The 26,685-nt window shown below is 38.3% G+C and overlaps 1 protein-coding gene across 1 annotated transcript in view; it reads right to left on the bottom strand.

Moving 5' to 3' along the window:
- The window catches only part of LOC122405506 (sestrin-1), a 214,972-nt gene that overhangs the window by 49,344 nt on the left and 138,943 nt on the right, over positions 1-26,685 (bottom strand). The gene's annotated exons all lie outside the window — the stretch shown is intronic.

The raw sequence follows: 26,685 nt of genomic DNA, 5'->3' as shown, positions 1-26,685 counted from the left end.
ATTTTGTACGGAGAAGTGATTTTTATTGGCGACTTAAAGAAATATTTGACAAATTGTGACGTTCAGATTTAATTAACATTATTTAACAAACATTAACTTTTTTTCTGATTATCGTACAGATATCTCTTGAATTTTCTGGGCGTAAACAATTTCTTTTTTTTTGGTAATAAATTCCTTTTTCTTGTTCAATTAATACTACCCTTTATGTATTTTTATTCTCTTTCTTTTCTCTTTGTTTTTTTTTTTTGGTAATACATTCGTTTTCCTTGTTCAATTATTTAATAAGCACTACCCTTTATGTATTTTTATTCTCTTTCTACCTTTAATTATTTCTAACACGTTAACTGGTATATACTGTAATATTTATGGTAATATCTCGTGAATTAATTTTATTTTGTACGGAGAAGTGATTTTTATTGGCGACTTGAAGAAATATTTGATAAATTGTGACTGATACAAAAAATAATTAACTTTTTTCTGATTATCGTACAGATATCCCTTGAATTTTCTGGGCGTAAACAATTTCTTTTTTTTTGGTAATAAATTCCTTTTTCTTGTTCAATTAATACTACCCTTTGTGTATTTTTATTCTCTTTCTACCTTTAATTATTTCTAACGCGTTAACTTGTATGTAACATTTGCAGAAGGATTTCATGAACTTTCTGAGGATAATAAATTTTATTTCGTTCGGAGAAGTGATTTTTATTTTACTGCCTGTTCGGTGTTATCTATTGGCGAGTTGAAGAAATATTTGACGAATTGTGACGTTCGGGCTAATACGAAAAATAACAAGCCACTATCGAAAGCGTATTGGAAGCTTCGATTCTGGTATATCGACGATAAAATCGTTTTTAGATACACTGAAATGACACAGATCCTCTGCAAGAGCACCCTATGGTTCTATGTACACTGTATGATGCGCATTTGTGTTTAGACAGATTAGATCGCGTACGAAACTTCGATGTCAAAGAAGACGATAACACCACGTGGCTGTCACGTTCCAAAAAATCATATGAAGTTGAATTACTTTCAAAAAAACCTATTTCATATTATATAAATGGTCGAAAAAAATAGTTAAGGTACACTTTATTCTGGTCTTAACGTTGCACAGTGTGCAAAAGAAAGTGTGTGAAATCGATCTTTGATTTCTACGAAAATTAGTAGATTAAAGTTTCTTGAGTCGCTGATTACGAATCTAACGTGAAATTAATATTTGAATTAACTGTTCATCAATAAAAAAATATTTTTAATATGAAATAATGAATTTTTTAATTTGTTATTAATTATCTCATTATACAATCACAAAAGTACCATTTTCGAAGAGTATATTCAATAAATTCTCGTTGCCTTTCAAATCATTCGAATGAATAAAAGTTGACATAAAGCTATGATTCAACAAGTTTGCACTTAGGTTTAGGTACGATTCCTTGTACCTTGAACTATCAACTAATGATGTAGTAACTCGTATAAACGATGTTCGTTACTTTGAAAATGGCGATTTTATCTTGTCTTATGGTATTCGAATAAAGTTTAGTGCGAGAAGAAAATGTTTTTCCTCCCCTTCGATATCCTCTAAATGGAACGTCGGTATTTAATGGGTTAATGGCCGTGTAGCTGGCGATGAAACTAGTGAAATGACTCGACGTCGTTTAACCCGATCGCCGATACTGCCAAGTACGATCGGCTCGCGTGATTCCGCGCGACAGAATTTTGCAATAACAATGCGCTACGGCTGATAAAGCCTAGATATCCGTGTCATACAGACGCGCGAGACCCGTCCCCGTCCGTTTTGTTTCACGAAAACATCGTGCATTATCGCTGCCAGCTAGCACACGACCGCATTATCTGCGGCTCTATTGACAACGAAAATATCAATAATAGGAGACGAAAATGTGCTGTCACCGTGTTTGCCGGTAGACAATAACGCGGTATCGGTCGAACGATAGTCTGGCGATTCGGTTTCACAAATAAACAATGTCTTCGGAGCTTCGTACAAATTTTTTTATCCACCCCGAACGAAGAATAGCATTAAAAACTCCAGGAAAGTCAACTTCTCTATAACGAATGGGAAGACCGTTCTGTTATATCAACCCTTTGTTTCGACCAAAATCTTCAGAAACATTGGGGATATAAGTTTCGATTCACTTTTACAGAATCCTTTTTTGTATTTTGATTTTTGGCATTTTTTAACAGTTTTCTGAACCTGCATTTGTTTTTTAAACGAGAGATGGAACGAACGTGACTTGTACCATTAATTTCGAGCCCCATTTGGAAGTTTCGCAATTGTATTCCGGTAAACACAATCGCCAATTACGAATCGTTCGCCATGCGCGCTCGGGCTGCTTTAAGGCCGGCCGTAAATAGCTTCTTGCATAATTCCACCGGAACACAGCGAGTACACAAGATCGTCACGTTGCGCCACCATAATCTGTTTACGAATATTGGCCGAGCCGTTTAATTGCTGCACTTTCGCGCGATAACGACCGGCAACACAATTGTAACACCTGATAACGTCGTTTACGAGGGACCGTGAACCTCGATCCTACCACAACCTGCCTCTCCATCGTGGTCGGAGATGGGCGAAACTCTTACGTGGACTGAAATTTCGAACAAACACCGGACGATAAGCAACCTTGAATAAAAATTACGAATCGTGAAACGAAACATTTCACGGAGAACAAATACTTAAACGAGGGATGAAAGTTTCAGTTTCGATGGCAAAAAGTATTCGAAAAATTGATCCAACTCTGATCTGATCAGACATCATTTTTCTAGTTCCATAGTGGAAAATCCTGTCATCCATATATGAATGACAGTCAAAGTGTTAATTTCAATTTTTATGTCTTTAAGGTGTCGAGGAAAATACATTTGGATAGGATTCGTGGATTTTAACGAAATTACAAATTGAAGGTTGTGCAGTTTGCGAAGGTCTAAAATAAAAATTTTTGACCTGCAGAATATTGTACGGTTTTCATTCTTGAATATGTTAAAGAACATACGAACCACCATAGAGTAAGTAACATCTGTTTTGCATCGTTTCTTTTCTTTGTGCACCGATAGACAATAGCGATACGCTGGATTTTTGCCGACGAAAGATAGCCTCGATCATGCACGTGTAAACAGTATGTTTTGAACCAATCCGCGATGAAAAAAGAACTGATAACGCGGGGACAAAACGATACACCGTTCTATCGTCGCTCGTATCTATTCGGTTTACCAAAAATTTCGTGCACTTTGCGCCTGCACCTGTCTCTCGAGCAGTCTTTGAATTTTAATCGAAACGCGAAAATAACGAGATATAATTTCCAACTCGCCGAATCGTTCTCTGTGAATATTTTTTAACGGTATAGATAGATCGCGAGGCGCAAAGTGGGTTAATGCCAAACAGCGTCGATAGAAATTTAATCCTCCGAAGTAAAAATATTCTTTTACGTTCGATATGCAAATAGAGGTTCACCGAATCGGATTAAGGATCACGATTTCTAGCATTTTGAGAGTCCCGGCTTAAAAAAGACGAGAATATTAACTCACAATTAACTGTAAAGCGAAACACCTAAGCGCAGGTTTCGAGTTTTGTGTATTGGTTACGTAAGATCGATTAAAATGATAGAAATCCTTCGTCGAATTGGCAAATCACATTTCATCTCTGCATATTGAATATTAAAGAACGCGAAGGTCAAGGTTGTCCATATAATAAATACGAAAGTATAATTTATTGAATCTTAACCAAACCTTTTGCTTTTGTTTTGCTTGAAAGTCTTGGGGTCGTCTTCATAAAATTAATTTACAGAAATATGACTGAGAATAAAATTTACGTTTGATTAAAATTCAATATTTATGTTTTTAATGATCGTTTTTTCTGAAGATTGAGTCACCTTGGGTCGCGATTAATGGATTGAGAAACACCGCTTGATCGTTTTTAATATACTTGTACATTTGGTTGGATAAGACGTGTATTACTATTCTTTCTTTCTACGTCAGGACGAAATTGATCCAGACTGGTTGAAGATCGCATTGTAATCCATCAAGAACGTCGGAAAATCTTCCGTGAGTCTCGAGACCTCGACGTCGGATTAGAGTAAATCCCATCGTGTGATGTTTCATTCAAGGCTTTAGCTGGATTCCGAATAACGAGATTTTTAAACGTTTTGCATTAACGTGCCTTCAAGACGCTCCAAGACGACATTTATTATTAATTCGATTTAATACTCGAGAAGAATTATTATTAGACTCGTTCAAAAGCATTCGTTCAGAACTATTATTAGAACGAACGAATGGAACTTTGTACAAAGTGCGAATTAACAATTGTATCAGTAATTTGATTCGTTCCTAAATCTTCTAAACTTGCAGAAAAAAAATTTACATTCGTACCTCGAGTCTGGCCATTTAAATACACCTATCGTCGTTTTAACAGTAATTAATTTAAGTGGCCAAGCTTGCACTCCTCAATTCTGAGGAAAAGATACGTTTTGGATGATAATGTTCTCTCAACTTTGGCTACGTACTGGTGCATTCACCCGACCAGGCTTCGATGACGCGAAAAGTGTCGAATAACATGGGCGTCGAAACGTCGAATAAAAACATACGCGAACAAATAACAGTCCCATTTCGAGGCCGACGGTGACGCGTGCGAAAAATTATCTGTGACGCTTTTTAAGACACCTATCGCGACCGATTCGGCGCAAACAACTGTTGAATTTCGTAAACAACGATATCGAGCAGACGAGCTCCGTTTTTGCGAAATTTTCCGATCGTTTTCCTCGTCCCCGAAAATTCGACCGGAAAATTCGTCAGTTTCATATAACATATCTTCCATATACATTTTATAAAATTGTTTTCTTGATTTAACTGGAAAATTGAAATTAAAATATTTCATTCGTTACCACGGAGTACAAGAAATTTGTTTTTAATTATTTAAAAGAAACCATAAATAGAATCTAGAATACTAGAACTACCAAAGCTGCCAAAATGACCCATTCGTAATTTCTAATTAAACTTACAGAAACGAGACAGAATTTTTGAAAATTTATCGTAATTTTCTATAAGAGAACGAGTAAACTTATTTCCATTGCATTACACATTTATTCACGTATCTATTTGGTAAAGGAAAGTCTAGATTATTTTCAAGTGTTAAATGGAAAGTCTTGATTATTTTCAAGAAGCAGAAATCCAAATTGCAATTTAAATTTGTATCCTTAACCCATTAATATTATTGCAATCTCATATTATTTCAAAATAGTGTATTCTACCTATTAAACTTTGATTGAGTATAAAAAACATTCCTAACGTGCCAACCAAGGAATCTCTAGTCCACTAATATGGAGCTAAGAAACCCCTCGAATCGATCATTCCTTAATTGTTATTTTTCAAGACTATTTAAAAATATCCCATCTATCAGACTTTGGAATATAAAAACATTTCCAGTGGCCCCAAACAAGGAGTCCCTAACCCACTAATGTCGAACCAAGAAACCCTAATCGATCCCTAATCGACCAATAAAAAAAAATTTGATGTTTTCAATCCGTCACAGTGATTTCTCCCCTCAAATACAATTAAAATTTTGATTCAACGAGGACAAACGATTATCTTTTATTGCAGATAAGAACGTCGCCTCTGGTTTCAGTTTCGGCCCGGAGGGCCCCAAGCCAACACCCTTAAATCGTTCCCACGGATGTTAAACGACGGTCTCGCGTTCGTATAAATTTATCAAATTACATCGTATCACATTGTGATCAGTGCACGGGGCACGGAGTCGCCCCTGGTGCCTTTCCTTTGTCGCCGGAACGCCGTCGTGTCGGGCACCCTTGCGAACGCGAGCGACTTTTATGCGGCAGTAAATTAAGGACAGCTTTCGGTGAAAACGGCAGGAAAGCGTCCGCGACCCGGGCGAAAAAGTTGCCTGCCAGAACATAAAATTCAAGATATATTTTCGCGATGCCCTCCCGACGAAATATCCACCCCTCCCCCTCCTTTGATACGATCTACGGCCCGTGGAGGATTCGGGGAAGAACGCATGACGTCGTTTTACGACCGAGACGTAAAACCGTGTCAAACAATGTATCCCTGTACGTTTCCTCGCGATCGTAACGCGCGTTGAGTCCCCGGGATCGATCGTTCTATTCCCTCTTCCTTTTCGGGCAGGGTCGATCGTTATTTGAATAAGGAAAAACGGGCGAAAGTTCGATTACGAGTCGAACGAATTCGTTTCGGTACTCTGAGTTCGAACACCGGTGGGAAACAGAGAGTCTCGTTGTTTGCACAAACGGATCCCCCATGGATCGTAAATATCGATCAGTGTTAGAAACCGAATGGGGAAGCATTGTGCTCGAAAGGTGCTCGTACAATTCTAACAGTATTTAAGCATGGAATTCGAAACACGTCGAATTGTTCTGCAAATAAATGTTCGCGAGGGTTAGGAGTCTCCGCGAGAAAGACGCGATACTTTTGAGCACCGCTGTACTTTCTTGTTGCGTTCCTTTGAGCGTCAGTAGGGATCAAGCTGGATTCTCTCTGGTCAGTAATCGAGGGTATCAGTGTTTTGACAAGAGAGATTTGAGTTTGCGGCACGCACACGCAACCAGTGGGAGAGGGGGGAGGCGAGGAGGGGAGGGGAGGGCCGAAGATCGAGGGGAAAAAAGAGAGGAGCGGGCGTAATTATCGACGATCGGTAAACAACAAAGCCGGTTATCGGTCGCCTGATGCAACACGGAAGCGGGTTTCGTCAGCTGCTGCAAATAGACTATGCGAGGACTATAGATAGACTTAATCAGCCGTAATTGTGCATTTTTCCGACGAAAAGCCGGATAACCATCGCGAGCGTGCCAACGATCGGATGAAAACACCCTCGAGGCTCTCTTTGTTCTTGTCGGGGTATAACGATGACTCACCGCGTAACATCAAAGAGGAACCGTGTCGGGACCGATTTCCTTTGTATTCTTGCGCAACGATTTCGTAAGATTACACGGTGTTGTTCGCCCGGTAAAAGAAATAAAGAGGCCCGCGTGCGCTCGAGAACACGATTCGTCCGTAAGTCACCCGGGGGACCTGTCCGGTTCGAAAAATCGTAAATCGAGATTTTGCTTTCGTTCAAGACTTCATCGTGATCGGCGAAGAAAATTTTTGGACGATAGTGTACCTCGCGACATTGATCGCTTTACGCTCGAGATAAAAATAATAACAAGCAACGGAACAGAATTGGATAAGATGGCTTGATGTGGACCACTTTCTATATACTTTTTTTACTGTGTAATCTTTCTTTCAAAAAAAAAGGTCGAAAATGTTTGTATCGTTCTAGGAACGATATGACTTTCGATGCTTTCTAAAATCGTAATTTCCCCAATAAATATTATAGTGATATCATCGATTGAAGGCACTGCAGAGAGTATGTGTGTGCATTTAACAGTATTAATTTTTTAGTTAGTCGCTTGTTAGTAACGTCTGAGTTTGCTTTCCGTATCTACCATCGTGTTTAAACATTAAAGAAAAAATATCCACGAGCAAAAATAGGTATATCTTCGCTGGTTTTCCGCTAGCCGATGGATTGGAAACGTTTCCCGGAGTAAAGTTTTCCAGGACGAGAGTGGTCAGCCGGAGAAAATTCGAGAACTCGGGAAGAGTCGATTCCTCGACGAGAGACGCACTTTCATCGGGGAATTTATTTTACAGCTTAGAGATAAATCTGCATCGGTGATTCTATTCTACGTCCACGTCGTCGGTCAACATACGGCTTATCCAACGCTTCTATCGTGACCCATATTTGCACGGAGGGTGATTATTCCCCCTTGATTTTCCCCTCCTCGTGCTCGCTCAAAGAGCCGGCCCATTGTTGCGGAGAGGGAAACGCGCGATTCAAATTGAAATGTATTTTTTTCCTGCCCCTAACCCCCGTGCGTGCGAGTCGCGAGAGTTACCCCACGGCTGGTACACGTCATAACAAACTCCGTCGACAATTTGTTACCCGCTGTTTTTCCCCTGGAAAAAAAAAACTTCCACGCCCGAGCACGCGATCATCGACGCGATTACGAAACCGTCAAGATGACTTCTATCGTTTCGAACCACCGTGTACCATCAAAATATTTATCCGCTCGACGATACGCTAATAACTTATCCACCCGATCGATTCGAATTTTCGTGAATCACGGAGAATCTCTTCTTTTATTAATTTCGTAAGTTGTACCGATACGATAATTTCCATCTTTTCCTTATACGAGGAATAAACCGGAGGTTTAAAAAAAAATCTCGAGGTATTATGTACAGTCTGAATATCTATTGATTATCGTATGGATTTTTCCGTGTGGTAAAATCGACGATTATTAATTTGTAAGTTGTTCTCTCTAATAGAATAATTTTTACTTCCTTGTTCGTTTCTGGGAATTCTGTACGTTATAGTTGAACATTTGGATACACGAAGGAACAAATATCGAAATAAGTATAAATTCCTGAAAATATACTAGGAATTGTAACATTTTCTTCGGAACAATGCGATTTATCGTATCTATTTAACGAATTAATCGAACACTTCGAAGCGTACGTCGGATCCATCGAAGCAACGATTTCTATCAGGCATTGAAATCTCTCCAGCCGCCCAGCCTCCTGGCGATAATTATAGTCGCCAAGATGACTAACTGTCGTTTCGTTACAGCATCGATTAATCATTCCATTACGAAGACCAATTACCAAAGCAAATATCAAAATACGCGCGTAATCGTTGCAAAAAGTAACAGCATTAACATTCTCCTAGAGCATGCACGCCAATTACCGTAACCATAAGCGCTCGATCCCGCGTCCCCGATTACTTATGGAAGCATGAAAATCTGTTAGGCCGTGAAATATAAAACTTTTAAAACGCACGCGAGCCTTTTCGATCGAAATAAACAAATCTCCCGTTAAAACTATTAAAAATACTTGGTCTTCGCTTTTGTATTAATTTATATCTTAAATATTTATGTTTGTTGAGAGTATATCAACCCTCAACAGAATTATTTCACTTGATGTTGTTTTTTACGAAATTGGTAAATGGAAATCAACTTTCCCTCAAAGAATTCAAAAAATAACGAACTCAAATTTCTCAAATAACTACATTGAAATATATTAGGCAATTATTAGTTTAAACTTGTCCCAATACTCCACTCGAGGGTTAAAAATGTTGATGGATTGTCTATATCTTAAATTTTCATGTTTGTTGAGAGTATATGAACCCCCAACAGAATTATTTTACTGGATGTTACTTTTTACGAAATGGGTAAATGGAAATCAACTTTCCTTCAAAGAATTCAAAAAATAATGAAGTTAAATTTCTCAAATAATAACATTGAAATATATCAAGCAATTATTAATTTAAACTTGTCCCAATACTCCACTCGTGGGTTAAAAATGTTGATGGATTGTCTATATCTTAAATTTTCATGTTTGTTGAGAGTATATTAACCCTCAACAGAATTATTTTACTTGATGTTGTTCTTTAGGAAATTGGTAAATGGAAATCAACTTTCCTTCAAAGAATTCAAAAAATAATGAAGTTAAATTTCTCAAATAATAACATTGAAATATATCAAGCAATTATTAATTTAAACTTGTCCCAATACTCCACTCGAGGATTAAAAATGTTGATGGATTGTCTATATCTTAAATTTTCATGTTTGTTGAGAGTATATTAACCCTCAACAGAATTATTTTACTTGATGTTGTTCTTTAGGAAATTGGTAAATGGAAATCAACTTTCCTTCAAAGAATTCAAAAAATAATGAAGTTAAATTTCTCAAATAATAACATTGAAATATATCAAGCAATTATTAGTTTAAACTTGCCCCAATACTCCATTCGAGGGTTAAAAATGTTGATGGATTGTCTATATCTTAAATTTTCATGTTTGTTGAGAGTATATGAACCCCCAACAGAATTATTTTACTGGATGTTACTTTTTACGAAATGGGTAAATGGAAATCAACTTTCCTTCAAAGAATTCAAAAAATAATGAACTTAAATTTCTCAAATAATCACATTGAAATATATCAAGCAATTATTAGTTTAAACTTGCCCCAATACTCCATTCGAGGGTTAAAAATGTTGATGGATTGTCTATATCTTAAATTTTCATGTTTGTTGAGAGTATATGAACCCCCAACAGAATTATTTTACTGGATGTTACTTTTTACGAAATGGGTAAATGGAAATCAACTTTCCTTCAAAGAATTCAAAAAATAATGAACTTAAATTTCTCAAATAATCACATTGAAATATATCAAGCAATTATTAGTTTAAACTTGCCCCAATACTCCATTCGAGGGTTAAAAATGTTGATGGATTGTCTATATCTTAAATTTTCATGTTTGTTGAGAGTATATCAACCCTCAACAGAATTATTTTACTGGATGTTGTTCTTTATGAAATTGGTAAATGGAAATCAACTTTCCTTCAAAGAATTAAAAAAATAATGAACTTAAGTTTCTCAAATAATAACATTGAAATATATTAACCCCTTAACGTTCATGCCCGAGTCTGACTGCTTTGAAAAACAATATTTGTTTAATCCAACGGTTCAAGGGATGATAATATTTGTTTTCTTTCAAATTATACGTCAGATACAACATTGTAATTAACAAAAACCGTATTTTTAGAAACAAATCCAATAAAGAAAACTGATCATTGTTTGTTAACCCGAAAAATATGAGCGTTAAGGGGTTAAGCAATTATTAGATGGATTGTCGGATATTTGCATGGTATTACGAGAAGGTAGTAAAAAAATTGTATCCTGAGCTAGGATTGGAGTGGGATGGAATACTGTGTCTAATCCAGCTCGATATAAGACCGCAAAGAGTTAAAAGACCCGGCAAGAGTCTGGAGAATCCGTGTCCTCGGTGAAGACCCTTGAAGTATTGATTCCTTTCAACGCATTCAAATCACTACATTCGACCACCCCCTTTCGACGATCTGGTCCGTCCATCCTCCTCCCTCTCGGGACCACTCGGGACCAGCCAACCCCTTTTCAGGTAGTTTCACAAGGATCCCCACAAATCCCTTTCCCTTTAAAGGCTCGCCGTACTCGCTCAGCAGGAGCGCACGACCCCACGATGGTTTTTCGTTCCCGACCCCGTAACCCATCTCGCGGAAATAAACCCTACTGACAGTCAGATCGGGGAAATTAGTGGCTCGTGACATGATGGCGCACAGAACGCTCGCCAGCCAACGAAAAAGATAGAAACGGAGATAGAGATACAAAAATATTTGTCAAAAACTATTAAGGATGATCACAAACGTGTTCCATCCGCGTGGAAAATTACAGACACCGTGGTCCCTTTTCTTCCAAATCACTGAAACTGCTCCGATAATATTTCGTTTCAGATTTTTTATAAATCTACCGGGGAAAAGAATTATATACTCAAAATTCACAGTGAAAAGTTAAGTTTGCTCAGACCCTGGGGAGAAAGACATTCATAGAGTATTTTAGAACGTTATTTATTGTCGTTACGATCGAAGGGGGTAAAAGATACATTTGCCACGAGAGAATTCACTGATGACCAATCGAGACGAGTCGCGTGAACTTTTACTCGAGCGAAAACGAAACCAAGTGTACCGTCCTTGAACCGAAAACGAACGAAATCCCGTTTACTTCGACCTCGTTAACCCAATTTTCTCCGATGCGCTTCACTTCGCGACATGTTTCTTCGCGCACGAAACGTGGAAGCATACACGATGGATAGAATTTTATTCGACAGCCATTACACGATACCGTTCGAGGCCACATTTCATTGGTTCACTTGATTATTGCAGCAATTTTCAACCTCTTGCAACGATCGTGCTCCTAGCGCGTTGCTCAAACGAAATAAATTATTCATGCATTCGGTCAGGGAAATAGTATTTTTGAAAATGAATTTCAAACATCAATTTGTACATCGATCCTTATACTAAATTTATTGGCTGTTCCCATGAATAAATTCATATAATTGGCATTGGATTTATTTCTATCTATTGCAGTGGTACATTACGAGACAAATACAAACATGTAGGAAACTCGCTAAATATTCATTTTGCAAATTACAATTTACAATGAACGAAGCTTTCTCCTCGCTATCGGTAGACGTATCGATGAAAAAATTCGTTTCTATGAGCAGTTTAATAAGAAACGATTTGAAGTGAAAGTAACCTACGAGGAAGCAAGCTTTCTTTGCAAACGAGCGTTTTCGATGCTATTTCATTTTAATATCGCCTGTAAATTTCCTCGAAATATCCGCAATAAAATTGGGAAACGCGAAAATTGCACAACGATCCTTAAAAGAAACTTGAACCGTATTTGGATACTTTTCGTGCACTAAAATTGCAATGTTACGGTCGGTTCATCCGCTAATGACTTCATTTATAATTCCGCGTATATCCTAATCTGGGCTTGAAAATCGTAAAAACTGAAAAACCTTCGTTTAGAAGCGCGATTATCCGCGAGTGACTCATTCATTTTACGTTACAAAAGAAATAATCAGAAATCACGATGCTCTTTGTGGAACAAAACAAAAGGAACAGAAATTGATCGTTCCTCCTGCGGTCCGTGAATTTTTTCGAGGATTGTATTTACTTTGTCTTAGTTTAAACGTGAATTGTACATGTTGCACAGCCTTGAAGGCGACAATGGAAATTCGCGAAGGCGAAACTGCACCGATAAAAGCGATTCCGCGACACGCTGGCGCGTCGAAGAACGCTCGAGGTGCCACTAACCTCGTTCGACTCACGCGCGAAAGGAAACCTATATTTGCTAATTAAATTGGAAACTAAATTCAGCCATACATATGCATTAACCGCGCTCGCGCGGAACAAAGAGACTCTGTGAAGCTCGAGTCGGTAGCCGTGATACCAGATTATAAGCGAGGCGTTAAAGTCACTTTGTAGAACCGGTCTTGCATGCGGTAGCCAGAGGCTTTACTGACCGTAGAATGCAATAAAATTACCAGACAATTGTGTCCACGTGCCGTGGACGACGAAAAGCCACTTTGTTGCGCAACTTTAACTACCGCCATGATTCAACTGCTAATTGTCAAAATAAAAAAAAAAAGAATGAACTTGGAAGAATAAAATAAATACGTGCCAAGAGAATACTTGCTGTTACGCTCTGCGTGTCGCGTCAAAAATAAATAAATACAAGACAAGCCTTTTGAGGCATGCATTTAAAAAATTCTCTGTTTTTTTAAGAAACGTAAATTGGTACGGAGAAAGAAAAAGTGTAGGTTTGACACAAATTAACGATCGAATGGAATTTAATTATTGAAGCGCGGTTACATGCTCAATGAGATAAGCTACGAATTGAGCATTTGCAATTAGGGCAGGCTGTATCAATTCCGAACGTTTCCGTGGAACTAGACGTCATTTCCAACTGTGTTATAGTTTCATTTTGCTTATTTGTTGTAATTCGCCTTCCGTTTTTGCACCTTGTACCGTTCGTATCGTTCTTTCTCAGAGCTCGACCTTCGACTTGTTAAAGAGATAGTAGCCTCGAGTTCTTTAATATCATCTGATTTTTAAGGAAATTCTCAATTTCTATGAAACTTACCACAAGAACCACGACGTACTATTTAATTGTATCTAGATTATTGAATCTTTGACATCTCTAAAAAATTTAATAGCATCGAATCAAATCACTCGATTGATCCACTGCAATTATAGTTTATTCGATAAAAAAATTTCTTGAGTCACGCGAAGGTCAAGCACTTCTAACGCTAGGAAAAAGCTCTTTCGAGGATCCCCTCTGTCTCGTAGCTTTCTCAAAACTGGCAAGGTTGATTTAAGAACACCCCAAGCTCTCCACGGCAATTTATGTAAATTAGAGACATGGAATAAACCAGCTGGATGGAATCGTCGTAATTAAGGATCTGTCTTTTCGCCGAAACAAGAAGACGAAAAGGAGAGAGAGAAGTGGACGATTAAAATTAAGCTAGCCCTAATCGCGAAGAAGGAAGTTTCGATAAAACGTGCCCGGTCTTCGAAGACGTTTGGGACGATCGAAAAGAGCGCGTTACTCTTTCGAAGCGCAGGATCGTGATCGAGGAAACGTGCTGGGCCACGTTGGATCGCCGTTCGGGGTTAATTTCTACTCCGACGACCGTGTTGGAAAATTCCACGGGCCTTTTGTAACGGGAATGGTGGATTCTTCCACGAGGAGGGATATCCTAGTATACTTAAACGACCATACCCTAGCTATGGACTTAAGAATACAGGTAAGAAGCTTCGAAGGGACGACGTTGCTACGCGAAGACCTTCGATCGAGGGTGATTTCCTTTATATTCTATTTCGTTAAATCTTTTAATAACAGCTACTATCTGGCTGTGTTAACAAACAGTATCAGATATTTGTTTTAATACCACGAGCGTTCGCCGACGAAAAGCGAAATAAAATTCGCGTGACTCAGACGGCCACGTAATGGCTGCATCACGACCCACCTGGATATTTCTTATCTGATACAAGAAATATTTTCTTACGCTGCACCTCACGATTTATTTCGAAAAATTTTCAGACGCTATTTCGGTAACAGTTGACTCGATCTTTGAAAGAGTTACACGCATCAGAAATTTTTACGTAAAATCGACATGTATATTTGTTCTCCAGTCACTTTAAACAGCTCGTAAACTTTCCCTTGTCCTATCTTTTTTAACATAGTTTCTCAATTTGCCTTGCATCTTCTCGGAAGATTTTTAAATCAACCGCGTGACAAACACATTTCTTTTCCAATAAAGCGATCTGATTCACGGGATCGCAACTTGGTTTCGTCTCGAGAGTAAATAAATCATTCTTTACATAGAACCGCTCTCTCATTGTTACCGCGAAGTAAAAGATTCGCATTCTTAGATACAGATTGTTTATGAATGCCAGCTAATTTTGGGAATTAAATTAAAATTTATTTTTCTTTGGGGAAAAAAAATATTCTCCCGAAACGTTCGAGAACGGTTTCACGGTCACGATAAAAACTCTCTGATTCATCCGGTTATCGGAAACTGTGGGCAATAGTGACGCAACAACGCGATTTCTTTCTTTTCACTTTCCACGGCGAAACTCCTTTCCGCGACCTAAAAACGCGAGACAAACACCGTGATAAAAGATAACGGGCCATCTCGATTCGGCGTTCAGCCCTATTTCGGGCTTATTACACTTACGTAAATTACTTGGAATCATTTATCAGAAATTAGTCCGCGCAAAACACGTTTCAAATTTTTATCGAAGAACTTTCGTGTTATCAGTTTACGATGTATCGAGGAAAAATTTTAAGAATATTTGAAACGTTCATGGGACGCTATTAAAAATGCATTCGAGTCCCTGAGAGAGGACCGTGGACCGTTAATGATTTTCGAGTACGATATTTCACGGATTTATTTACGTCAAGACACTCTTTGCCTCGGTTTCGCATTGCTGAGAACGGTGAATAATGTCGGCGGCGTGACGACAATTTACATTCGACTTGATTGAACCCAACATCGAAAAAAGAAGCACACGAAATAGGCAGTGAAGAGTTTCAGTAAACAAGGGGACCTCGAGGCGATGAATTATTAAAGCCAACATCGGACGCGAAAATAGTGGCGCCATTCTGGAGTCTTGAAATTTTTCCATCGTCCATGGATCCTCGCAGACTACATTTGGGATTGTTCTATAACCATATGGGTCTAATGAGACCCTGGGAATAATTTAAAAAAGGCCCAAGAGGAAACGTCCTTGCAATATTAGTCAAAAAGGTGTCATTTAACCCTTGTGTCAATGGCCAACTTTCCCTTCGGTATTCAACGACCGTATACCTGGCCGCCCCAAGAGTTTCTGGTCTGGTAAATCAAGCACATGGCAACGATTTTGCTTTCATGCTTTCATGCTTTCCCTTCGATTGTATTTCAGCCTTTTTACAACCTAACTGCTGGTACACGAGATTCGAGAGGAAACTAACAATCGGGTACGAAATATGTCTACCAGCCGGAGTTGATTTATAATATGTACGTGACTTCTTCGCTATTTTGAAAGTCATTGTTATGTGTGTGTTCCACGGTGTGCCAGTAGCATATTCAATATCGATTGACGTATCAAGATATCCGGTTAGCGAACGAGGGTATAAATAAGCTCGGAACAGTAAATCGTACAAGGGAACTATCCGAACCGTGCGAGCAACATCGAAGAAAATAACTTATTGGATATTTTTCAGTCGCGTTGCTTCTCACGTAACTAGCGAGTCGATTACTTTTGTCGCGTTACGAGTGAACTCTGGCCAAACAGTGCGTCATCGAGGACGCTCGACAATGGCCGATAAAAATTTTTTCGCCGTTTTCTCCGCACGGGAGTCGACGATTGCGTGATTGCGCGTAAAAATAGATGCAAGAGAGAAGATCGAATATTTAATGTTTCGTGGTGCAGGGCAAGGTAATCCTTTTCACTTCCGTCTTGCGCGATTTTGTGAGAAAAATAACGCGTGATCGGACTGATTATTGCCCTCGCGACTAATAGACGAACGCACGTTGAGCTTTCGTTAATAATAATGACGTTTCTTTTTCGTAATCTGAAATTTTTTGCAACTTTTTGATTAATGTTACTCTATTCATTTTGCGACTTTGGATATTTTGTTATCGTTTTGCGTATGTGCAGAAAAATACATGGATTTTTTTATATTTAAGGATGCAACCCTCAGAGTTTATAAGAGGAACAAAAGTCGATATTATATTATTAAAAAATATGACTTTGTTAGAGACTAGAAACGTCAAGAAGAATGATACAATTTCTAAGCAACGTACAATTGGAGACAAGTTGTTTTATAGTGACAAATTACCGGGTTTACGACCCCCCATCATTACTATTTATGAGGGATGAACAACCTCTAGCCAGCCACGTAACTGTAACCCTTAATCAGCCACCCTAATTAGTCATCTGTCTGGCTTACTAGACGCTAGCAATTATTTCGTAAAAATGGCGGGAAAATCAGTCTCAAAGATTCAGTTGTACGATTATAAATATTCCATTAAATTTTTAAAACGAATGCTATAAAAGACAGATACACTTTGCGTTTTGCTTAAATTAATATATAATAATTATGACGATAAAAAGTAATTACGAGAATCGTTAAAATTAATCGATTAATCGTCGGTTCAGGTTAAATCAGTAACCACGCGTTACATCATAAATAATTTAACTCGTAATTGTGCAACGAAAGATGACTTTCGTTTTCGCCTTTTTTGGATGTTTTGTTATTAATTTGTCGATACGTATCACAACGGGGAGTGTAATCGTTCCGATGATTATGAAAACACGATTACCGATTGCACGATTACCGTAAGTAATTATCGTCGATCAGATTGCATGCCACTCCATCACTGTACGATTATTATGTATTTATTTAATACATTTTATCTACGCATACCGCAATAGGTTTTGTCTAAATATATAAATACTTCTAAATTATTATTTTTAGGGGGAGATCTTCGTGAATCAGTTCTGGAAGAAATCTATTTTAACGGTTTGACTGCCATGTCACCTATATATAAACTAGAAAAATTAAATTTCGAGTTGAGATATCGAGGGAAATAAATTTAGATAGGATTATAGCATAGTTATAAAAATAAATACTGAAACAAATTTTACATTATTTAGTTTACAATGGTCTAAAATTAAAATTCTGGTTTTGCAGAATATTGTACGATTTTGATCTGGCAGTGAATGGTATATGAACTAGAAAAATTAAATAAAAATAAAAATATCAATTACCCGAATATATTACTCCTCTGCGAACGAAAACTTAGTAAATATCGATTTATAATTATTTTGTATGTGATACACCTCCACAAAAAATCTCAAAAAATTATATATTTATAACAGTAACAAGCTATTAAAATTGTAACAATACGAACATGGTCACAACAAAGATTAAGGTAAAAATACAAGCAAATGTCGGTTTTTGATTTTTCCAACATCGCTCCCCCATTTCTAAAAATCTGAACAAATTATAGATTAATAATCATAACAAGACACTAACACTGTAAAAATACAAACGTGGTCATTTAATAATTTCTATTAAAAAAAAATATTTTTATACTTTTCGAATTTTTTAAAAATACATTTTGCGGTGAAAAATTCTGTAAAAATTCACAAACACGTACGCCGTAGAGCAAAATACCCTCAATTTTTTTCAAAATCTTTGATACAATACAACAAAAGATATACAGCTTAAACTGAAAATTGCGTTACGCCCTGTAACTACCCTCTCAGTAAGGGTACGGTGTTGATATTTGTCACAAATGGTTTTCTTTGAATGGTCTATTAACTGATATGTTCACTGATCAGTTTGGATCAAGGGCACTTTTGACCATCTTATCCGGCTATACCCTTTTACATCATTTAGTTTACAATGGTCTAAAATTAAAATTCTAGTCTTGCAGAATATTGTACGATTTTGATCTAGCAGTGAATGATATATAAACTGGAAAAATTAAATTTCGAATTGAGATATCGAGAGAAATAAATCTGGATAAGATTTGTGGATTTTAGCAAGGTTATAAAAATAAATACTGAAACAAATTTTACATTATTTAGTTTACAATAGTCCAAAATTGAAATTCTTGTGTTGCAAAATATTGTACGGTTTTGATCTGGCAGTGAATGATATATGAACTAGAAAAATTAAATATCGAATTGAGATATCGAGGAAAATAAGTTTGGATAGGATTTTAGCAAGGTTATAAAAATAAATACTTAAACAAATTTTACATTATTTAGTTTACAATGGTCTAAACCAAGTGATAGTATCTCGAATTATTATAGGCCACATCAAACTGACCCATCAACACCTCCTCCAAAAAGCAGACCCACCAATATGCGAAACGTGCAAAGACCTCCTCACAATAGAACATATCATCATCCACTGCAGAAAATATATTCCAATCAGGCAACGGCACAACATAAAACCAACCCTAAAGGACAATCTGAAGGACAGCACATCGATCCAAAATCTACTACAGTACCTTAAAATGACTAAATTGTACAACAAGCTCTAAAAATGTATTCTCCGAGTCGCTAATAACCCTTAGCGGTTGATGCGACTTTAAACAAATAAATGAAAAAAAAAATACTAAAACAAACTTTACATTATTTAGTTTACAATGGTCTAAAATTGAAATTCTGGTTTTGCAAAATATTGTACGGTTTTGATCTGAATGCGTTCACTATGAATAATGAAACGAGATTTCGTCGCGCGGAGGTGTCGAAAAAAGCTTAAAGGGTTGTAACGGATCCGTTAAGCGACGTAAACCGTGACGAAGGCCTTTCGACGCAACTTTAAATTTCAGTCGCGCGATCGCTTTTTATTTTCCGCGGGCCCGGTTGCTTTTATCGCGATTAAATGGATCGCTACACGATCGCGAGTATGTTACGTCGTTTTTAAAAAGCCCCGGTGCGGCGGATATTTATAATCCCCGGGTCGGAAATTCGACCAAGAATGTGCCGAAAAACACTTGCTGGCTACCATCTGTTGTTTGTCGTACGGTGTCAGGCTTCCATTAGTCACTCGACGACACGGATTTTACGCAAATGTTGGATCAGCTTTTGCGTGCTGTGACCTTTCCGTGCCAAATAAGGCCTCGGAGCGTATACGATCTCGATACTCGATCGAATTTAACAGGGATCGTCGTTCGAATGAAATCCATTATTTATACGAGGCACTGGCGAACTTCTTTCCGAGAACGGAGAGAGGAGAAAATATTTATTTAAATCGCCACGTCGTTCATAGAGGCTGATAAAAACGAAGCATCGAAAAGTTTGGACGGTCGATCGATCTTTTAAAATCCATTAGATTTTTTTTTGAATTTATCGGCGTTATGAGAGTCTCTTTTTGTGGGTGGACGAGTGGAAGACGGGCCAATTATGTTCCTTTAAATGGGATCGTATATTTTTTTATTGATCGATACGGGCCGTCGGTGCTTGTAAAAAAAGTGTCGGGCCATTTATGTCGAAAACCATTAGTTCGATAGTTATTTACGATCGTTCTATGGACTCACCCCGCTGCCCCGCGCGTTGGTCTGCGGCTTATAAAAATATTCATCGAGGTCGACGAACGAAAAATGAATTCCCCGCGACGATCGCAGGCACCGATCGCTCCGATTTCCATACGGTAATATGTCACCGGCCTGCATTTACCCGATCGAGTACAAACCACTGGGCATTTTCACCGGAAATACCGCGGGAAACGACGCGACGGGGGGGAAAAAAATGGACGAGCGATCAAATGGGCGGATGACCGTCCTAGAAAGCAATGATAAAAAGGTATCAGATTTAAATTAGCCGACCAAAAATCCAGGTTCGCCCGATAATTATCTCATCACGGTATATTAACCCCTTAAACTCAATTTTCTTTTTTAATTTCAAATTTTTTAGTCTCTTGAATCTCTCGAGTGCTCGAAATTGTTAAATATCTTGTTGAAACGATAAAGAAAGGGAAGAAAGATTTACAAGGAATGCGAGAGCAAGATATTCTAAACAAGAACAAATTCTCAAGTACCATAAAGATACCAACAACCAACGTCAATATTGTCGAAGGTTTAAGCGTGCTCGAGATTGCCAAGGCTTAAAAAATATTCCAAATTTTCAAAATATTTAAGATCCACGAGACTTTTGTGCCAATTTTAGTCGCAAGACGGTCCCGAAACACTGTCAAATTTGATTTTGCTGTAAAATGTAAAGCAGAAGGTAAACTACTTTTCTCATATTTCTCTTATCTGGATCTAGAATTTTAAGGAACTTTTTTTAAATTTTTATGTTGTCTATCCTTGATACGAATTGTCACAAACTCCTTGTACCTAGTGTCGGTACTTAAATCCTCAACGTCGAAGATTCTCGCGCAAATAAAAAATCTGTTGCCTCGTAGCTGTCCTTGATGCTAAAATACTCCTCAAAGCCTAGCATATTTTTAAAATTCAGAATATTTAAAAAGTTTCGAGAACCTTGACAGCCTTCTAAACAGTTAACCTTTGGCAACCTTGACACTGCTCGCTGGTAACGTTACGATACCAAAGAATTCGCTCCTGTTTATCTTATACAACCAGATTAAAAGATACCATTGTCAATAAAAATCTTGTTTTTACATTCCTTGTAAATCTTTCTTACGTTTGTTTACCGACTCTATAAGATATAAAACAACTTTAAGCCATTCAAGGCTTTCAAGACATTCCGAGTGTTCAAGACTCGGCGAACATTCAAGAATTTGCAAAACGTTTCGATTACTCGAGGTATCTTTAAACGATTTGGATTCCAACGCTGGTAACACATGCATTGCAAGCTTTATAAAGTCATTGCAATTTTATTGTGGCAACGCTATTCGATAATATTTTATTATTATTATTGAAAGGAGAATAATTATCACGCTGCATCTTGCACGATGCTCGATAAGATTGCAAACAAAAAATTATCTTTATTTGATGAACATTGTTGCCTCGCTAACTTCCATAATGTATATTTATAGTAGATCAAGAACAAAGATTGAACAGATGGGGTTTTTCCCTCGTTAAGCCCACAAAACGTTATTTTATTGTGGCAACGCTATTCGATAATATTTTATTATTATTATTGAAAGAAGAATAATTATCATGCTGCATCTTGCACGATGCTCGATAAAATTGCAAACAAAAAATTATCTTTATTTGATGAACATTGTTGCCTCGCTAACTTCCATAATGTGTATTTATAGTAGATCAAGAACAAAGATTGAACAGATGGGGTTTTTCCCTCGTTAAGCCCACAAAACGTTATTTTTGTCGAATATCCGAATAGTAAATTATTTCGACGATACCGGGCCTACGATTGGGCGAATCTAGCGAGAAAGAATCGAAGTCGCGATCGAGGTATCGTCCGGCAAGAGGGCAGAGAACAAGATAATGAACGAAGCTGACGTGGACGGGGAAAACGGGAGCGATAAGTAAAACGATCGACTCGTAAATCACGAGAATGACGGATGGGAGGGTGTGAGCCGTTGATCGTTTATTGGCAGACATGCGATCCATGGCATCAAGATCGGCCTGCCAGCCGGCTACTCTCGTATTCATGCTATGCACGACCGTGCGCATTGTGTACACGTTGCACATGCAACTGGCCGATGTATGCACATGCATTTAGGTCGGCCCGGTAACTCTCCCGCGCGGTCGCAAAATTAGCTCCGTGTTTTGTCTTTCGTTCTGTTACCGGGCGCGAGCCAACCAACGAATCCCCAACCCACTAATATGGGCCTAAGAAACATCCCCCGTTCGACCATTCAGGAATTTTTATTTTTCAGATTATTTCAAAATAGTGTATTCTACCTATTAGATTTTGATTAAGTATAAAAACGTTTCTAACTAGTTAACCACGGAATCTCTAATTCACTAATACGGACCTAAGAAACACCCACCCCTCGAGTGATCATTTATGAATTTTTATTTCTCAGATTATTTAAAAATAGTGTATTCTATCTACTAGACTTTGATTGAGTATAACAAGATTTCAATTAATTAATCCCTAATCCATTAATATGGAGCTGAGAAACACCCACCCCCTATTAACCATTTAAGAATTTTTATTTCTCTGGTTAATGAAAAATAGTGTATTCTATCTATTAGACTGTGATTGAGTATAAAAACATATCTAACGAGCCAACCAAGGAATCTCTAGTCCACTAATATAGGGCTAAGAAACACCCACCCCCTGTTCGACCATTTAGGAATTTTTATTTCTCAGATTATTTAGAAATAGTGTACTCTACCTACTAGACTTTGATTGAGTATAAAAACATTTCAACTAATGAATCCCTAACCCATTAACACGTTGACTGCCACACCAAAACCGTACAATTTTCTACGAGATCAAAACTTCGATTTTAAATAATTGTAAACTGCATAACTTAAAATTTGTCTTCGGTACTTATTTTCGTAACCACGTTGAACTTCGTCCTATACAAATTTATTTAACATTTCAATTTTAATTTTAGAGTATAAATTGTTTTAGTTCCATAGTGGGAAAGTCTTGTCACCCATATATGGGTGACGTGGCAAACAAAGTGTTAATATGGAGCTGAGAAACACCCACCTCCGATTAACCATTTAGGAATTTTTATTTCTCAGATAATTTTAAAATAGTGTATTCTATCTACTAGACATTGATTAAGTATAAAAACATTTCTAACGAGTCACCTAAGGAATCCCTAACCCATTAAAATGGGGGTTGAGAAGCACCACCCTCCGAATCGACTATTCCCCACTTCTTATTTTCAAGACCATTTAAAAACAGTGTATTATACCTATTAAACTTTGATTAAGTATAAAAACATTTCTAACGAGCCAACCAAGGAATCTCTAGCCCACTAATATGGGACTAAGAAACACCATCCCCCGGATCGACCATTCCCCAATTCTTATTTTTCAAGACCATTTAAAAACAGTGTATTCTACCTATTAGACTTTGATTGAGTATAAAAACATTTCTAATGCACCACCTAAGGACTCCCCAACCCATTAAAATGGGGTTAAGAAGCACCACCCTCTGAATCGACTATTCCCCAATTTTTATTTTTCAAGACTATTTAAAAACAGTATATTCTATCTATTAGACTTTGATTGAGTATAAAAACATTTCCAACAAGCCAACCAAGGAATCTCTAGTCCACTAATAGGGGGCTAAGACACACCACCCCCCGAATCGACCATTCCCCAATTCTTATTTATCAAGATCATTTAAAAACAGTGTATTATACCTATTAAACTTTGATTAAGTATAACAACATTTCTAACCAACCACCTAAGGAATCCCCAACCCATTAAAATGGGGCTAAGAAGCACCATCCCCCGAATCGACTATTCCCCAATTCTTATTTCCCAAAACCATTTAAAAATAAATTTGTTAAACCATCTACAATATTTGAAACGTCGAGGAACTCTGACAAGTTTATAGGCTTGCATTTAGGCCGAGCTTGACCATTTCGAAAACTTCCTGCGAAGGTAAGGAACGCTAAATTTCTGGAATTACAAAAATAGCTGAAAGAGACAGGGTCCAAAACAGCAATCGTACGAGCTTTCTTCATTGCTTTTGCGTCCCCGATTCGCCAATTACATGGATCCCACATGCCAGGATATTCCCTGAATACAGTCACTTAAGCCAGACTGGCTTAATCTGATCTAACGTCAAAATTGCATCGTTCTTATTGCATATCTATCACTAAAACTCTATTTCGTACGCTCTCAAAGTAAACAAAGCAACAAAAACGGAACGTCGATAACACCGAGCGTATTTAAAAATTTCTGCTCCAAATTGCACACACGTTGCTCCTTTTATTCGATCATTTATTATTTCAGTTGGTAAGCGCGGTTTCGCTTGTTTATACAGCGACTGCTCCGCTCGACTCGTGCACCGCTATTGAATGGTTAATAGCATCCGCGAAATACTTCTGCATACGAAAAGGTAAGCAAATGCACCGAGGCAAGATTGCTCCGAGATGCTCGACGACGCTCGAATAAACGTGTCAGCGGGATTACCGAAGAAGCCTCGTCTCTAACAATAAGTCCGTCGCTTCAAACTTTGAACGCAACGAATCCTACAGCAAAGAAAACGCGAGCTTATAGTCTCAACGTTATTGCCCGTTCCCCGGCCCTCGTCTCGTTCAAGTAAATAAATAAATTTAATACTCCGGCCTCGCGAGAAACATCGCGAGAAGCTCATCGCGGCAACGGGCGAATTAATCTCAGAGCTGGGGCCACGAACGGCGTGAAATTTCTGCCCCGGAAAGTTCGGCCTCGCGGGAAAATTGCACGATTATTTCCGGACCTGGCGAGGTGTTTACTCGCGAAAGATTCGACGGGCGTAAATCAACGCGAACGAGAACTCACCGGGGAAAGAGTAACGATGGAACCGATCCAACAACACATCGCCAGCGTCCGTCGAATTAGGGGCTGTTCACCAATCGCGTTCCAACCTCGTCCGTCCCCCCCTTTTCACCTGTTGTGTTTAAACGTACCTTGGTTCTCCGAGCTGGCCGATATCTCGATATTTTCGACGATAGGACGATAAGAAAATCATGAGAGTTTTCGAAGCAGACTTCTTTCGAGTCGGCGCGGAGTTGTATACGACGCTGATGTTCAAAGCAACGGGAGTAGATTATTTTCTGCGAAGCCTGTTCAGAACTTCTCTCGTTTTTTGCTTTGGCATCTTGGCGCGAAATGAGCCCTTTTGAGCGCGAACTTGATCTCCGCGAAGGGGATGAAGCACCGGGGATCCGGAGAATAAGAGGGTGATCAAGCACAGAGATGTTTTTATTAGCTGGAAACTGCTTGGCGAGGCGATACGGGGTCGGGTGCATTGTCTCGGCGAGCACAATGCGTTTCTTGCTGTTTCGATTGTTTTCTGCGCAAAGAAAAAAATTCGACTTTGAGGTATCGTGATTCTCCCATGATCGAGCCAACGTTAACCCTTAAATTGGCAAATGGAAATCAACTTCTCTTCGAAGCATTTAACCCTTTGCACTCCTCGACATTTTTTCAAGTCCAAAACCAAAGAGGTATCATACACTTGAAAATTACAAAATACAACAATATTTTAACAGGTAAATATCAAATAAAACACTTGAAAGCGTTGGGAGCTGCTGGTAACAGAATTGAAATATAATTCGGAGTGTAAAGAGTTCAAAAAATAATATTTAAATATATTAATCCTTAAGTAAATTATTGGGGCCCTCCACAAGTTTGAAGTAATATTGCATAATCTATGTCAATGTATGTCAATGTAATTTTCCATTAGTTCATTATTTTCCAAATGCTTTAATTTGGTAAAAATCAACGTTAAGTAAAATAATTGAGATTGAGAGTCCACTTAAGGGTTAAACAGAGGGCCTCAGCATCTCGAGTAATCCACTCAAGGGTTAAATTTAAAATATTTCAAAAATAATTCGCAACAAGTGTCTATGAACAACGTACATGAGAAATATGCTTAAACAAGGAGAATGTTTTATTCTATTTAACCGATGCTCTCAATTTAGGGATCACGAATAATTAACCCCAATTCGTTCGTCACATTTTCTGAACTTACAGTGTGCTTTCAAACATAATTCCTTCACGCTTTAACATAGTTCTGCCCAATATACAAGGCGACTCGATAATATTCGAAAAAAAATTATAAAAAATAATCCAGAGAAATTTCGTTATAAGATTTGAGGTTTGTACATGTTGCTAGCATTACCAGCGAATCGAGAGGTCGTTTTAATCGCGGTGCACGGCCATTGATGTTTTCCAAAGAGCGTCGGTAGTAGTCCCTCGCCCTTGGTGCACGCGGAGCGCAACGATTGCTGCAATTACGTCGGCCCGATAAGATTACGTAAAGCCCGAGTTTGGCTCCTCTGGTCTGACCTCCGGGAGCTCGCGAGGCAGGGCGGAGGAAGGAAATAGATGCACGGGAGAGGAGTGGAAAAAAGAAAAAAGAAAAAAGAAGTCGGTGGCAGAGGGAAAACGAGGGAGGCGTGGGGCTCGCGACACGAACGATCGGGGGTGGAGCGGAGAACGAGGCGCGAGAGCGAGAAGGAAGGAAGGAGAGGGATCTCTCCGTATGACTGCTGGCACCAGGCAGTCTGTTCCGCTCACCTCGGTATTCCCACAAGCAATGCCAGCCGAGATTGCTGCTCGGGTACTTGACTCGCGTTCACGAACGTTCACGAACACGCACGAAGCCGTGCATCGACGT

Source organism: Colletes gigas, unplaced genomic scaffold (assembly GCF_013123115.1).
Source record: "Colletes gigas isolate AHSC1104 unplaced genomic scaffold, ASM1312311v1 Colletes_gigas_Sc00001, whole genome shotgun sequence".
Taxonomy (NCBI): domain Eukaryota; kingdom Metazoa; phylum Arthropoda; class Insecta; order Hymenoptera; family Colletidae; genus Colletes; species Colletes gigas.
This window is presented reverse-complemented; position numbering and strand designations above follow the sequence as displayed.